Genomic DNA, 6,000 nt, shown 5'->3' on the forward strand with positions numbered 1-6,000 from the left:
CATCAAATAAACAAACGCCGCTCAGCTCCGCCCTCTAAAGACGTCATTAACGACCATCAGATAAACAAACGCCGCTCAGCTCCGCCCTCTAAAGACATCATTAACGACCATCAAATAAACAAACGCCGCTCAGCTCCGCCCTCTAAAGACGTCATTAACGACCATCAAATAAACAAACGCCGCTCAGCTCCGCCCTCTAAAGACATCATTAACGACCATCAAATAAACAAACGCCGCTCAGCTCCGCCCTCTAAAGACGTCATTAACGACCATCAAATAAACAAACGCCGCTCAGCTCCGCCCTCTAAAGACGTCATTAACTACCATCAAATAAACAAACGCCGCTCAGCTCCGCCCTCAAGACGTCATTAACGACCATCAAATAAACAAACGCCGCTCAGCTCCGCCCTCTAAAGACGTCATTAACGACCATCAAATAAACAAACGCCGCTCAGCTCCGCCCTCTAAAGACGTCATTAACTACCATCAAATAAACAAACGCCGCTCAGCTCCACCCTCAAGACGTCATTAACGACCATCAAATAAACAAACGCCGCTCAGCTCCGCCCTCTAAAGACGTCATTAACGACCATCAAATAAACAAACGCCGCTCAGCTCCGCCCTCTAAAGACGTCATTAACGACCATCAGATAAACAAACGCCGCTCAGCTCCGCCCTCTAAAGACATCATTAACGACCATCAAATAAACAAACGCCGCTCAGCTCCGCCCTCTATAGACGTCATTAACGACTCATCACTGCCCTCTGGGTTAATTTGATTTAATGCCAAACTATGGCTTTGTACCTAAATAAGACGGCCCTGTTTGTAGCAGTTAATTATGACTATTATAATAATTATTATTTTGTCTTTGACTTGTTGTCTTAATTTTTTTATTTAAGTGAATTATGTCTGTGGAGCATCTTGTTCTTCTTTTCTCTTTTTTTAATTTATACATTTTATAATCTGAGTATTGGTCAGTTGTATCACTAGCATGGCTGGGTTTAATATTCGGTAATCTTCGTTATCACTGTGCCAAACCTTTTCCAGTGCTTTCCATCGTCCTGCGTCCAGCAGGAGTCAGTTATGCATGTGTTTATTATCTTAACACAAATAACTGTAACGATACGTTTGATATTAGGTACTGTACAGTCTTGGGTACTGGAGTGAATGTTTAATATACGGACAGATTCAGATGCACAGAGACCGCAATAAATGTATTCAGTTTTCAGCACTCGGGACGTTTCCAGAGAACTGAACTGGGGTTGGGTGATGACCACTAATGACCACCATGGGTTTTTTTTTTTTGATAGCATGGAGAGCTTGCACTTGCAGCAGTAAGGCTGAAATGTGATTGTTTAAAGGAGGTCACTGACTTTTCATAATATCTGCATTATTAGTTGGTTAAGATGTAATCAGAGCAGTTCTGAGCAGTTTGGTGTGAAACGCTCTGTTCTAGATAAACGTACCGAGTCAGAACCATTCACAGTGGTGGTGATGGGAACCAGACGTCCCTCTAAAAGCTCCTCACAGAAAGTTCCTACATGAGCTGGTTCTGAATTCACTGCCTGATGACTGAAACGCTGTTTTATGAGAGTTTAGAGAACTTCAACTCCATTCATGGTGGAGGGAGACATGCAGGGCGCTGTGCGGCAAAATAGTCCCCAAAGAAAACTCATTATTCCAGATTTTCCACTGTTTTCCATCATCAACATTCCATATAAGCTCAGAAGACTCGTGTAGGTTCTCTGGTGGTTCTGGATGGTAAATAAAGTGTCTATATCTGTATTGTAGTCATGGCGACGCCTGGTTCCCATCACCACCACTGTAAATACGTCTGAACCTCTGATTACACCTCAATCACTGAGTTATGAAGGAAGCAGAAACGCTCCGGTCAGTGACCCTTAGAGGAAAAGTCGGTGTTGTGATTGTAAACTGGAGTCGTCATCGTCGTCGTCTCCAGCTGTTCTGTGTCCAATGTTCTCCAGGTTGGCTCTGATTGACAGGCTGATAAAGGGATTCACTCAGCACAGAGAACTCAGTCCACAGTCGGAACCTCACAACTCAACACACGTTGCTGGAACCGTAGCAGAACGGAAACTCTTTATTTTTCAATGTACGTAGTTATTATTGTTATTTCATAACCAGTCGGTACTGTTATTCCCTAACGACAAAATCATCAGTAATAAAGAAAAAATTAATTCATTTCTTTGGCCCGGTCTGTTTTTTACCTGGTATCCAGAGTTAATTAATGATCCCAATCATCTGGATCATCTACCAACATCTGGAATGAAGATATAATAAATATTAATATCTAGAGTGTAGTTATAATCAGTTTAATATCCAGAAGAAAGTTCTAATAAAATAAATATCTAGAATGTAGTTCTAATAAAAATTAATAACTAGAATGTAGTTATAATCAATTTAATATCCAGAAAGGTCCAATAAAATAACGACTGTAGTTATAATAAAATTAATATCTAGAATGTAGTTCTAATCAATTTAATATCCAAAAAGAAGTTCTAATAAATGTAATATCCATAAAACAATCTAATAAAATTAATATCCAGAATAGTTCTAATTGTTTAATATCTGTAATGAATTTCTAATAAAATTAATATCTAGATTGAAGTTTTAAAAAATATGCAGAATGAAATTGTAATAAAATTAACACCCATAATTAAGTTCTAATAAATATATTATCCAGAAGGAAGTTCTGTTAAATTCACCCTCCAGAATGAAGTTCTAATAAGATTAATATCCAGATTAAAGTTCTAATAAAATGCAGAATGAATTTCTAATAAAATTAATATCCAGAATGAAGTTCTACTAAAATTAATTAAAAGGTATTACAAAATTAGTACTCGGGTTATTTTAGTCATTAACTGCAATTAAGTTCTAAGAAAATAAAAATCTTGAATTGTTTTTATACCTTGTATTATAAATGTGCTATATAAATCTATATAAACACTGTAAACTCATGCAGTATATTATATTTAATATCACTTAATGGAAAATAAGTTATTACAAAATAACAAATTAGAAAGTATATAATTATAATTACAAAAGAAAAAAAGAGAAATGTTGGACTGAACATCTAAAACACCTTTTAGTGTCTAGTTTGAAACTTTTATCTTGTCGATATTATTATATATAAATAAATATATATAAATAATTATAACCAGAAATTCTAGAATTTTACATTTAAATGTGCAGGCATATTTGATGATCTTTAACCTCTGACTGACCAGGGTATAGTTTGCTTTGTCCATCTGAATTTTTGTGACCAAATCATAAAGCAAATTATTCAGTAACTGCATGAAATAAATGTACATTTTTATTTATTTATTATTTTTTGTAAAATCTCCCTCAAATGAGCAGAACGTGTGTTTTATGATCTACACATCACTATATTCTTACAATTCACTGCTGAAAGCCAAAAATCTGCGCCGCTCTTTGTGTTGTTCTCTAAAAGTGATGTTTCCAGAGCAGATCACTGAAGAGACGCCGTCTGTTTATAGTTTAGAGCCCAGATTTGGGGAAAAACGGCTCGACTTTCAGTAGAAAAACAAACTGAGTTCAGCTTCTTTTATTATAAGGGTTTAAAATGACGTCACCGTCTATTAGACTGGAGAGAAGAGCTACAGCCTCACACGACGCCCAGCTTCTGAATGGAGCTCATGGAGTATGAACGTTATGAAGAACGTGAAGGAGTGTGGCTTGGAGCCACCGGTGGTCCCGAGGAGTTTGAGCTTTCAGGAGAATTCCATGGATTTTACGGATTTCAGTGGGTTGTCATGACTACTACACAAACATATTAATATATTTATATCCAAATCTTCCCAAAATGACCATAAAACAGCATCTCAGTCATCAGGCAGTGAATTCAGAACCAGTTCATGTAGGAACTTTCTGTAGGAGCTTTTAGAGGGACGTCTGGTTCCCATCACCACCACTGTGAACGGCTCTGACTCGGTGAGTTTATCTAGAACCGAGCGTTTCACACCAAACCGCTCAGAATGAACCTGTTTACACTTTAATCGTTTAATTTTGCAGAAATTTTGAAAACTGGAGTTCCCCTTTACTGCACATTCATGATGGGGCTCCTCATGAAGACCTGGTGTCTAACAGTTTGAACTGTGAAGCTGTTCCAGACCTTAATCTGCAGTCTTCTCCTGATTATTCCTCTGCAGGTGTGTGTGTGTGTGTGTGTGTGTGTGTGGTGATGCATGTTCTCCTGAACAGGATTACAGCAGATTCCTTCAGCCGTTTGGTTCCGTTACTGTTCAGAGTTACATAACGCTACAGAAACATACAGTTGTGTTACATAAAAATGGTCTAAAATAGCTCTTACAAACAAAACGGGTCTCATTTCATGCTCAGACTCACAGTCACGAGTCCACGTGCTCAGATTCTCAGTGTACAGATTAAAGCTGAAGCTCAACTCCATCTGATGACTGATGGAGATTCTCCTGCATTAAAAAGGAAAGTGCTCTGTGATTATGATGGACTTGTGACGGTCACTGCCCAAAATACCTTCACTACTGGAAAAATATATATATAAATACATATTTTATAAAAATATAAAGACATTTATGAACCTCGTATCTCGATTTTTGTTTGACAATTGAGAACGCCTGTTGCTCTTTACATTGTGCTCAGATTTCATGAAAATGGGCCAAAAGAAACGACCCAAAATGACCTGGAAAAGTCTGGTTCCACTGACTTCCATTAAAAGTAGTTTTTTTTTTCCCTTCTCCTGTAAAGTTACTACTTGGAGATACACACACACACACACACACACACACACACACACTATATTGCCAAAAGTATTCGGTCGTCTGGCTTCACACACATATGAACTTGAGTGACGTCCCATTCTTATTCCATAGGGTTTAATATGATGTTGGCCCACCCTTTGCAGCTATAACAGCTTCAGCTCTTCTGGGAAGGCTTTCCACAAGGGTTAGGAGTGTTTATGGGAATTTTTGACCGTTCTTCCAGAAGAACATTTGTGAGGTCAGACACTGATGTTGGACGAGAAGGCCTGGCTCACAGTCTCCGCTCTAATTCATCCCAAAGGTGTTCTATGGGGTTGAGGTCAGGACTCTGTGCAGGCCAGTCAAGTTCTTCCACACCAAACTGGCTCATCCGTGTCTTTATGGACCTGCTTTGTGCACTGGTCTGCAGTCATGCTGGAACAGGAAGGGGCCGTCCCCAAACTGTTCCCACAAAGTTGGGAGCGTGAAATTGTCCAAAATCTCTTGGTGCTGAAGCTTTAAGAGTTCCTTTCACTGGAACTAAGGAGCCGAGCCCAACTCCTGAAAAACACCCCCACACCATGATCCCCCCTCCACCAAACTTTACACTCACAATGCAGTCAGACAAGTACCGTCTCCTGGCAACCGCCAAACCCAGACTCGTCCATCGGATTTCCAGACGGAGAAGCGTGATTGGTCACTCCAGAGAACTCGTCTCCACTGCTCTAGAGTCCAGTGGCGGCGCTTTACTCCACTGCATTCCACGCTTTGCATTGCGCTTGGTGATGTAAGGCTTGGATGCAGCTGCTCGGCCATGGAAACCCATTCCATGAAGCTCTCTACGCTGTTCTTGAGCTGATCTGAAGGCCACATGAAGTTTGGAGGTCTGTAGTGATGGACTCTGCAGAAAGTTGGTGACCAACTGGTTGGCCATGTAAAATCACAGAGTGGGGTCAGTGGATGCTGAGGGGCATAGTGCGCAGACGTGGCAACTTTCTGCAGAGTCAATCACTACAGACCTCCAAACTTCATGAGGTCAAAGAATGATTGAAAGCTACAAACAAACGACTGAACAGCCACCAAAACTGCCCCATCAGATAAACAGCACTTAAAGCACAGGTGTTTCTGTCCATCCTCCCACTGTGAGAAGACCACTCAGCCCTGTGGGTCTGAAAGGACGTGTAGCTGATCAAGAAGAACCTCACTGAGAAAAGGAGACAAATTATACATATATATATAAAA

The sequence above is a fragment of the Pygocentrus nattereri genome, chromosome 13 (assembly GCF_015220715.1).
Source record: "Pygocentrus nattereri isolate fPygNat1 chromosome 13, fPygNat1.pri, whole genome shotgun sequence".
In the NCBI taxonomy this organism is placed as follows: Eukaryota; Metazoa; Chordata; class Actinopteri; order Characiformes; family Serrasalmidae; genus Pygocentrus; species Pygocentrus nattereri.